Consider the following 11,174-nt stretch of genomic DNA (forward strand, 5'->3'; position numbering starts at 1 on the left):
TGGTCCTGACCTTCCCAACGTGTCAGGGTTGCCTGAGACTGGTCTGTTTTTTGGTCTTGCCCGTCAGTTTCCGCCTCTGATTCTTGGGCCTAGTTCATTCCTGGAGTCCTGATGGGACCAATACAAAGCTCCTTGAACCTGGTCTTCTAGGATACAGAACAATATCTAGCCTATTCAAATTCAGCACTTGAGTTTTAAGTTATTCCTGTGGGAGGTCAGAGGGCATAGGAGAGCAAGAAATGAGGCTGAGGAGAGAAAGAAGAATCAGGAAGCAGAGGGCAGTCACCTTAATGGTATAACACCCATCCTTATCCTCAAGATGAAGAGTAGTCACTCCAGCTACCATTATATAAGCACCACTTCCTAGACTCGGAAGTACTGTAGTGGTTATTAAAAGCCCAGGCTTTGGAAACAGACAGACCTGAACTTGAAACCTGGCTCCTGTCGCTTGCTGGTTGTGTAGCCTTGGGCAAGTTGTACCATCTTTCTGAGCTTTGGGTTCTCGCTTATAAAATGGGGTAACAGTCCCTGTCTCGTAGGGCTGTTGAGAGCTTTACATGAGATGATGGATGTAAAGTGCTGAGCAGTGTATGGCACACAGTAGGAAGTCAATAAAATGGTGGCTATGATGACAGATTTGTTCTAGTGACCTCTGTCTTAGTGGCTGTTCAGGGTCATCAGGAGGATCCGATGAGATTTCAACGTGTTTAAAAGAAGGCTGGAGAGCATGACGTGGACAGAGTATTATCATCATTATTTTACTTCTCAGTTTTTGAAATTTGCTGACTGATGTGCTGTTGCACATGGATTGGGTGTCCGGCTAACAGAGGGCGTGATAAATTCTCCTAGACCTGGCTCCTCCATGACATTTCGATCTCGTGCAGTGAGAGTAAGAGGCTTCATCAGGGTCTGCCTGCTGTCCCAGGACCTTCTGAGGCCACAAGTGTTGCTTAGTCCTTCCAGCTTAGCGAAGTGCTTTACAATTGAGAAGAACAAATCGAACCAGGAGCTAAAACTTTGTTGGCTGTTTCCTAGAGCATGTGTCTCTGAGGCTGCTTGGGACTGACTGAGCCAAAGATGAGGTGACAAGGCACCAGGCAACAAGCTCTGATTTATGACCTGAGAGTCCCATTCCAAAAGCCACATCATCAATCTCTTTGGGAAAGAGTTTCAACCCAATGAACTGCCCTCCAGTTGTGGGACTGAGTCCCATGCCCACTCCCAAGGGTGACTCCTTTTAATACACCCCTTAGGGTGAAGACAACCCAGAGAGTAAATTCTGGGACTAGATCAGGATGAGAACCTGCCATGCTACTGGCCAGCAAATTCCTGAAACACAAGCACCAGGTCACTAATGGTGTTAGGGAGGGGTGGTAGAGTTCGTAACAAAATGGTCTTCCTGCCAGTTGGGGATATGGAGTCCAGAAGAAGGAACAATGGTCTCTTACTCTGTATTCCAGACTTATCTTACAACTGCTATAGACAGTTGTAAGTGGCTGATTCTGCTCAGCCACAAGTCAGTTCTTCCCCAGCTTCCCAGTTGGCATGGGGCCGTTACAGTAGAATCGTGGGATGGCCTGCACGGCGTTAGGTGTTATAAACCCCTACCACTCTCCCCATTTTCCTTTTTAGCAAAATTGTGTGCGCAGCAGAGAGCTAAGGTGGACCCCTTCGCTAGATCCAGGAATGAACGATGTTTGGTTGTACTCAAACCTGACAATTCCATCTCGTTTGCCAGTTTGGTTTAGGGGTGGTCCTGTGGTCCAGCTGTAGCCTATAGGACTCTGGAATCTTCTGGGAATATTTTTACTCTTTGAGAAGAGAGAGATATGGGAGGAGAAACCCTGGTCTCTCTTTTCTTTCTTTTGTATGTTATTGAGTGAAGATATGGTACTTGGAGATGTGGCAGCCATCTTGCCACAGTGAGGAGAAAACCAAGAACATTGCAGAGAAGCTGATCCAGAGCCCTGAAATTATTGAGCCACTCAGCTAACTCTGTATCCAACAGCCAACTTGTAGATTTTCTGTTAAATTACTAAAAGTCTTTATTGTTTAAGTGACCTTTAGTCAGATACTCTGTTACTTGTATCCCAAAGCATTCAAACGAATACATCTTCATTTGACCTTCTCTCTTTTTTCTCCTTACCTGCCTTAACCCAAGAGATTCAAACCTGGATGCCTGCAGGGGCCAGGGCAGTGATGCAGAAAGGTGAAATTGGCCTGGTGTAAGAGAAGCATTTTGGAGAGCGTGCTCCTTGTAAGGGGCTGGTGTTAGCTACTCGGCTCTTACTGGTAGTGGCCGTGCAGGAGTGCTAGCAGGGCATGGCCAGATGTTTTTATTTGTAAAGAGAAGTCAGAAAGCTGTATTTTTTTTTTTTAATGTGGAATCTCTCAATTTTATATGTGCTTTTAAATTTTAAATAAAGATACCGTATGGACCAAACCAACACTTCTGAGCACTGTGTATGGTCCAGAGGGCACACATTTGTGACCCGGCCTTAGTCCCAGAGTTCATCTCTTCCTGGGCTTGATCTCAAGTGTAGGCTGTCAGTGACTACGTTCAGATTTTGCTATTGAGTGGGTGTTGGCTTCAGTGAAATAGAAATGGGAGATAGCGCATGGGAGAAGAGAGGACAAAGGATAAACCGGAATGGACAAAGTCCATTAAGGTGGAATGTCAGCAGGACAACAAGCCTTTACCTTGCACAATAAACCTTCTCTTCATATAGGTCCTGTGTGTGATTTTACTAAAAGGGTCACTGTGACTTCCTTCATTAAGTCCCATTACCATAATCCAAGCATCACTATGGGTCAGGCTCTAAAAACGGGGGGTGAGGAGAAGCTATTCCACCAAACAGCCACAAGGCTAGGAAGTTGAATGCAACTTCTTAGGAAAGTGCCATCCAGTGTGCCTTTATTGGTGCCGTGGAGACACAAGTTCTATCTGGGGGCAAACCTCTTTCATCGCATTTAGCCCAATAAGCACTCAGCTCTTTTCATCAAAATAAAAATACCCCTTGGAAAATCCGAGGACACTGCAGAAAGAGGCGTTCACTGAAGTATCATTCTCCTTCTGTGCTAGGAGCATTTTGATGGGTGGGGAAGTTCAACTAGGGAAGATTTTTGCTAAACTCAGTTTCCATGGACCTGGGGACTCTGTTCCCCAAGGGCAAGTTTAGAGTTCTGGTCCCTGCGCAGCCCGGGTAGTTTGCTTAATTTAAGTCCATGGGCTGTAAAATTAGAAATATTCATGTTTGCCTCCAGGTCATCAAATTAGAAAGTTTTCAAATTGCCTTTGCTGAAAGGCATAGGAGAAGAGCTAACAGGAACTTCATGCAGGGTGCTGTGTACAGCCCACTGCTGTCCCTTGATGAAAAGAGAGGATGAGTCAGCACCAGCTTCAGGGATTGAGAAGAAATGTCAATGAAGCCATGAATAATAGGTGCTGTACTGACACCTAAGAAGGTTAAGGGCAGGATTAGTTGGCAGGGAAGAAAAGAGTATGTGGGGGAGGCCAGCTACAGTCCCACAGAGCTTCTGTAGCTCATTGCCATGTGATTGGATAACCAAGAAAATAGGAAATTTCTTTTTTTATTTTTTTGTTATCAATTTTCATTTATTTATTTATTTTTATTTTATTTTTATTTTTATTTTTATATTCTTAAAATTTTTAAATTTAAATTTTTTTTAAGAAAATTTCTTTCAATTTAAAAGATATCTGGTCAGAGAGAGGGGTCCTTCTTCAAGGGCAGAGAGGGGGACTGATGGCTGTCAGAAACCCCTTTAAGCTCCAGGCCTGTATTATGGCTGAGGGGGCAGGCATTCAGAACTCAACGAATTTGAGCAGTTCTCCAAGCATGATGGGCTCTTCGCAAGGGACATTCTGCAGAAAGGCAGAGCCCAACCTTGGCCACTTTAGGTAGACCCCAAGATCCCATAAGCGTTGAGTAATGTTAGCATCTGTTTCGGTCCCCACTACCGAGATAGTAAGTGGTTGAGAAGACATTTCCGGCCTCTGTGTAGGAAACAGAGGTGAAGTTAAAGGGCTGGTGGTTGTGTTTCCACAGACCTTCTGATCAGATCCTTTCTGGTGATTTATTCTGGGGGGACCAGCAAAGGATGGTCATCAACAAAATGGCCAAATGCCTCACCATCTGTTAGTACCTTCCCTTGTTTGTCAGGCTAAATTAACCAGAAAAATCTCAGGGTAGGCAGGTTGAGGAGTCTGTACACTGCCTAAGAGTAAAGCAGATGACACCAGCCCTGTTGCTTCCACTGTGATGAATGTTGACCCGTCATCAACTAGTATGTACATGTAGAGGGGTTATGGGCCAAGACGAGAACATTAACAAAGAGTCTGTCATTGGTCGGGTTCTTTCCATGGGTGTTGATCCCTGTCACCAAACCCTGTCTCTGCAGGTGTGGAGACAGGGTTTGGTGACAGGGATCAAGACCCGTGGAAAGGACAAGATGCAGGATAGGGCAGTGAGAGAAGTCGAACTGCACTGCTCATTCATGTTGCCTTGCAGTGAGCCAAAAAGACTGAGCTTTTATCAATTATTGGGCTGCCAGGGAAGGGCACGGTCTTGGATGAGGTGGACCTCTGCTGCCGAGACAGCCCTGCTAGAGCTCATAGTACTCACAGCAGTGGGCATGGTAAGTTCTTCCTTGAGGGGAGATCTCAGCAGGGCATCTCTGTGTCCTTCACAAAAATCCAAATCTCAGACCCAGAGAAGGTCCTCTTGCTGGTGTGATAACCATGAAACAGCCTCTCAGAACTCCAAGCTATCTCCCTGACCAAGGCAGCTGGACGAGGCCACTGAAATGACTGCGCCGGTAGAGCATAGCGAGAACTCAGGCCTTAGACTCAGATTCAGACCTGGAATCAAAGTCCACACTAATACTAGCTATGTGACTCTGGGCAATCAATAATCACATCTGAGCTTCATGTCCTACTCTGTAAACTGGGGATAATAACGTGCTAGTCCTGGTCCTCAGATCCATGCCTGCCTTTCCCTTTCTCTGCTGTTGTATGTCATAGGGAGCTGATCTTTCAGGCTGCTGTTCCCAGGTTCCTGTGTCAGCTGGCTTCTCGCTGGGTTTGGCTAGTGGCGGGAGATCCAGGGACAAGAAGAAGGGGGCTAGCTGGGGGCATTTCTCTCCTCTCCATCAGCTTCAGGTAGTGTCTCTGGCAGCAGCTGTGTCTCTACAGTGGGGAGCCAGTATTAACATGATTCCACTTTAAGGGGTACGTGTAGAGGTTTTAACAGTGTTGACAAGCCAATGCCTTAATAAAGATTATTTTAGTTGATTAACCATCGCTCCTGTAGAGGATGGGATATGAGATGGGAATTTTGATTAGGACATGAAAAAGCAGATGGTAAATTATGTCAAGGCTTATTGTGCTGCAGGGGTTCTGATGAGTAACGAAAGTAAGGAGGGAGGTTTGGGGTGTCAGATGGTCGTAGTGAGGCAGAGGAGACGGCCTTATAGCACAAGGTTTTTAAACTGCAGTGGATGTCAAAGTTGCCAGCATCACAACTCTGCAAAGAATGAGACCCTCAGAGATGTCTGAAATTGGCATTCCAAGCCTGTTGAAATAGAGCTTCGACTCATTTCTATTACTCTTTCTTGAACTTTGTGATGAGTCGAATGGTGACCCCTAACCTTGCGGTGAGTTGAATGGTAAGTTGAATGGTGACCCCCAAAGCTCTAATCCCAGGTACCTATGCAGATAACCTTATTTAGAAACAAGTTCTTTGAAGATGTTAGTTAAGGATCTCAAAATGAGATCATCTTGGATTTAGAGTGAGCCCTAAATTCAATGACCGATGTCCTCTTAAGAGAAAGGAGAGGGAGTTTTGAGACACAGGGACTCAGGGAAGATGGACACTTGAGGGATGTAGAGATGGGAGCTATGCTGCCGTAAGCCTAGGGATATGGGAGCCACCAGAAGCTAGAAGAAGTAAAGAATGAAATTCCCCCGAGAGCTTTCAGAGGAAGTGTGGTCCTGCTGATGTCTTGATTTCAGGCTTCTGGCCTCCAGCACTGTGGCAATACATTTCTGATGTTTTAAGCCATTCATTTGGTGGTGGTTTGTTATGATACCCTTAGGAAACTGACACAGACCCCAACTTTCAGGTGTATTGTGTCACTGAGATATCTTCTGAAAGCCTAGCTCTTTGCTGACCTCAGGTCTTTGATCATGTTATACTAGACGAGAATATCATATTTGTATTCAATGTATGCAAATTTAACTATTTGTTTGGAAAAAATAAAGAGAAAGGCTAATTGACAGATTGATAGAGGCTGAGAGCAAGAGTGAACAAACAGGGAGGCCACTGGGGACAGGGCTGCCCAGTGTCCGCGTGGTGAGTGGTGAGGGCCTGCCCTGGAAGATGCGGGGTGCATTGCAAAGACTGCTCCTCCTCTCCTCTCCCATGGACCTGCGCGATGTGTGAGTGCATATTCTTCATACGACTTGACACCTGAGTCAAGCTCATACATTCATCGGATGCTCAACTGAAGCAACAGCAGTTGATTTCAAGACTAGAGGAAACACTGGCTGTATTGGATTTCTTGAGAGATATTATGTCATTTTCCAACATGGTCCCTGCTGAAGGGATTTTCAAGGATACTTCTGACAATCATTCGTTATGACTTTTTTTTTTTTTTTGGCTTTATGTATTGATTTTAGAATGCAAATGCTGAGTAAGATTTGATTCCTTCAAATTCACTTTGTTTAGAATTCCCTGGTACACTTCAACACGCCACCTTTTCCTAAAAATTCTCCCTTCATCCCCTCATCTGTGTTGAATTTCTAGCTTTTTCAAACTTTCATAACATTTCCCTCTATCTCTACGATGTATCTTTATTTATAGGAACTTGTGCACATACCAGCCTCCCTTACAGGAGTTCATTGAAATTGGTTGGGGGCTACATATCTTTGAACCTCCCCCCCATAGACTAAATGGATCAGCTAATGACTTTATAGGTTTAAGAGAAAAATCAAATGGAAACTAATAGCTAAAGCAAAGAGAGTCTGTCTAAACTTACACTGCCCATTGTGAGGCTTGATACACAAACTGGAACTCAGATTGACAGGTGACTTCATACCCTTGTAGATTGCTGGCTTCCTTTTCTGCTGACTTAAAATAAGTCCGGGCATCGGGGTATCTCTTTAAACCACTGGGTGCTGAGATATATCTCTCCTGCAACTCAGCTTACACGTCAGTTCCTTAGAAAACTCTTCCCGGCACCTCCCAATCTAAATGAGTCCCCCTCTCCTCTATCATATGCTATCGTGGCATCTTCTTCTTTCCCTTCACAGCAATTGTTATAGTTTGAAGCTATATTTGTATTTTTGTGTCTTTTAGTTTAATATCTTTTATATACTCCCCACTCCTGGCTGACTTTAAAATCAAGAAAAGTAGGGTTCTTGTCTGTTTTCTTAACTCAGTGAATAGTATGTAGCTCAGGGTCTGATATGTACTGCCTTTGCTACCAGTGTCTGACATTAATTGACTGTCTGTTTTGTGACAGACACTGTTCCAAAGCACCTTACATAAATCACCTCCTTTCATCTTCATAGCGACTCTAGGAGCATGAATTATTATTATTCCCATCTTATAGGTGAGGAAACTTAGATACGAATAAACTAAGTTGCCCAGAGTTTACTGTGCGAAAGTGGCAGAGGTGGGATTTAAACCTAGCTAAGATGGTCCTAAAGTCAGCACCAGTCACTAAATGTCTATCAGATAAACAAATGAACCATGATAAATACTGAGGAACTTTGGGGCTCAGAACTGGGAGGACATGTATATATGTTCTGGGCTAACCACCTAGGCCATCCAGAAATGTCTCCTACAGCTACCTTGAGAGTGAGTTTTCCAGATCCTTCTAGAACACTTCTGGCAATGTGAACTCACCAACTTTTCTAACCAGGGAACTTTAACTATTAGGATGCTCTTCCTTACGCAGGCTGAAATCCACTCCCATGGAATTTCCACCTGTAGCTACTTGTTCTGCCATCAGCAGTTCAAAAGAACTGTAGTCTCTCCCATACGGCTCTGATAAGAGTTATGAAAATTATAGATGTCTAACCAAATGTACTGTATACTTAAAACTAATTTAAATAAATAAATTTACGAAAAGAAAAAAAGAGTTTCCCCCACACACTGCGAGTGGCTCAAGGGCAAGCAACGTCATCTTGTCTATACTTTTAACTCCCTAACCCAGTGCTTGACAGTCAATAAAGTTTGCGGTAGGAATGGATTAAAGAATGAATACATACCTGTCCTTGCTACTTCTGTGAAGCTCGAATGAGTTAATGAATATGAAAGAGATTTTTAAAAACCCATAATTTTCTTGTTTATTAGAAGCCTCATCATAGCTAGCTGCCACATTAGAAATTATAAAGCTAAACCAATTTATTTAAGGTATTAATATTTGAGAGTTAGCTTTATGGGTTACTTCTGCTGGAGGCTATTTGTTTTTTTTCTTTTTGCATGTAGGTTTTGAGGCTGAGTATATATACAAAGAGAATTTAATTAACCCATAGAATTATGGACAACAGTTATGGGCATATTAAAAAAGAGATTTTTGGACAAAAAGGGAGCTTTCTTGTGTCAACTTCAATCGTATCTGCAAATATCATGACTACAGCCTCTTTTCTAAGGCTCTTGGAAAAATGCAGTACAGTTGTGACAGGCTATATCTTTAACCCAGTCTCTATTTAAAATAAAGCACATCAAGAAGCCAGAAATGAACGACCAAGCCACATAGCAATTGTGGGAATTAGTGGTCAGCATGGGCTATGAACCACGCATTACGTTTTTCTTTGGGTTTCATGCAAAAACTTCTCCCATTTCATTTTAAGTTGTATCTGCTTTACACAAGTGATTTTTTTTTTCCACAGCACTATGAATGATTTATGACTTTCTGACGCCGCATCCCACAAGATTACATAAGGAATAGAGAAAAACAAGCGATTGAGCCAAACTTAAAAAAAAAAAAAAAGCGCATTTTCAAAAAGTAGATTTCATCTTGGCTTCAGTCAGATAACAGTTTTCTACTCACCAAAAGTGCTCCTTCATTCCAAAGTGCACCCCATTTCTGCAAGGATCCCCCTCTTTTCTTTTCTCTGTTGCCAGCACACTACCATCAACTTAATGTTTGGCCCCCAGTGATGTCCTGGAATGTCCAACTGCCCCGATACCTCCTCCTTTTCCCCAATGAACTTTGCAGTTGGATTGCACAAATGGCCTCATTAGTTTGGTTAATGATTGGACAAAAACAATGATAGGAGTAATATCTATCAGGCTTGTCATTTCTTTAATCATAGGATAATAGAATTTCAGAGTTTGCCAGGGCCTGGGACCATCAATTTATACCTGTTGTTTGACAGATAGAAAAACTGATGACAAGAGAGCTTAAGTGACTTGCCCAAAGCCACATGGTGAGATCACCTCAAGCAGAGTAACAGACATAATTCAACCTCAGGGTCGTATGGTCTGTGCATATTTACCGAAAAACGCTCATGTCCTTATTTAAGTGGAGGTGGTAACTTTGGATATTGTTTTTCAACTACAGGAAATTTGGCGGTTATCAGATGAAATTTCTGTTGCTGATGTGTTTATTCAGCCAGAGCCAATCTTGGGAAAGTGGCAAGTGCTTGCAAGGCAGAGAATTGTGTTAAGGGTTCAAGTATTGGGGAGCAGGCTGGATGAGTCAAGGTGGCTCACTAGAGTGGTCAGACGTGGCCAAATCACAAGAACGAGGTTTTGTTTGAAACCTGAGGTCTGGGTCCGTGGGGCTACATGCAGTACTGGGTTTGAGAGGTAGATGTAAGATGACAACCTGAAGGTGAGGCCAATGTGAGAGTCGAGGAGGGACAGAGGGAAAGATGGCTGAGAAGAGTGGTCAGCGTGTGGACGTGATCGAGGAGCTGGGGCCAGCAGGTGGGGCAGGGGTCATCTGTTGGACTAAGGGATCGTGATTGGGCCATGCCATTTAAAGTTTAAAGGCAAGGATTAAAAACCACTAGCCTTCCCCATGAGAAAAACAAACAAGTTACAGAACAGTATGCAGAGTATGACACCATATACACATACATCGGTCTTAGCTGGCGGAATGGAGGGTATCAGGTTGTTCCTCTTTAAGAGCATGGACTTAAGTGTCTGAAATCCTGAATTGCTTTCTGGCTCTGCCTTTTATCAGCTGTGTGATTCTGGGCAAGTCACTTAACCCCTCTATGCTTTAGATTTCTGAACAATGGAACAAATAAAAGCTACTTTATCAATTTGCTGTAAAATCTGAGATAATATATATAAGGCATTTCACACAGTAGCTGGCACATAGTGAAGGTATAAAAAGTGACTGCTATATATATTTTTTAAACTTTAAATTTTTGATCTTTGGAATAAGGTAAATGTGGAATTGAAAGCCAGCTCTGTCATGTGCTACATGCCCTTGGGTAGGTCACTACTTCTCTTAGCCTCAGTTTTCAATCTGTAAAATGGGGATAATAATTGCCAAATTGTGGGGATTTTGTGAGAATTAAATGAGCACTACCATGAGGTTAAAATATTGGACGATGGAGTCAGAAAAGTGAAAGGAAGAACGCTTATAAAGATGTGGATGGTGATTTTTACTTTTTTTTTTTGATTGTCAGTTTCTGTGTTGTTTGAAAAGAATTGTGTTTGCAGTGAGCCTGTTTTATTTGAAAAAGAATAGCTAGTAAATAGCCAAATTTAAATAAACAAAGATAAAGCCTATTGCTTGCTTCAATGCTCCAGTCCTAATGAAAAGTAGGCAAAGCCAAAGAAAGACAAGCTCAGGTCACAATGGAGATAGATTGATGTCTAGAGACTTCTCTCTTAGGTGGAAATCACTGTGGCTGTTTTGTATCAAAATATCCTCCCCCCCCCCCACACCCCCTCGCCCAAATCATATCAGGCTAAGTGTTCTGAGTGAGTAGATGTGACCATGGCCAGTAACAGAGATATTCTAATTTTCAGTCAGTTGGAGTACTGGATTACAGAATTTTGGAAGTGGAGATAATTTCAACCTTGCCACGAAGCCAGCTCTGAATGAACTTCTGCCCGGGTCATGGGAGAGGTCCACAAACCCTCCGAGGAGGTGCCCTAGCTGCGGATTTCTCAGATGCTGCCAAA

At 43.2% G+C, this 11,174-nt stretch overlaps 1 long non-coding RNA gene across 1 annotated transcript in view; it reads left to right on the plus strand.

The window, feature by feature from the left end:
• Positions 1-11,168, plus strand: part of LOC111737694 — a 35,146-nt gene extending 23,978 nt beyond the window's left edge. The window contains exon 3 of the long non-coding RNA XR_002779510.1: positions 11,019-11,168. This is a non-coding gene — a long non-coding RNA (uncharacterized LOC111737694). The remainder of the gene's footprint in view (positions 1-11,018) is intronic.
• The last annotated feature ends 6 nt before the right edge of the window (positions 11,169-11,174 follow it).

Source organism: Pteropus vampyrus, unplaced genomic scaffold (genome assembly GCF_000151845.1).
Source record: "Pteropus vampyrus isolate Shadow unplaced genomic scaffold, Pvam_2.0 Scaffold30, whole genome shotgun sequence".
NCBI classification, from domain to species: Eukaryota; Metazoa; Chordata; class Mammalia; order Chiroptera; family Pteropodidae; genus Pteropus; species Pteropus vampyrus.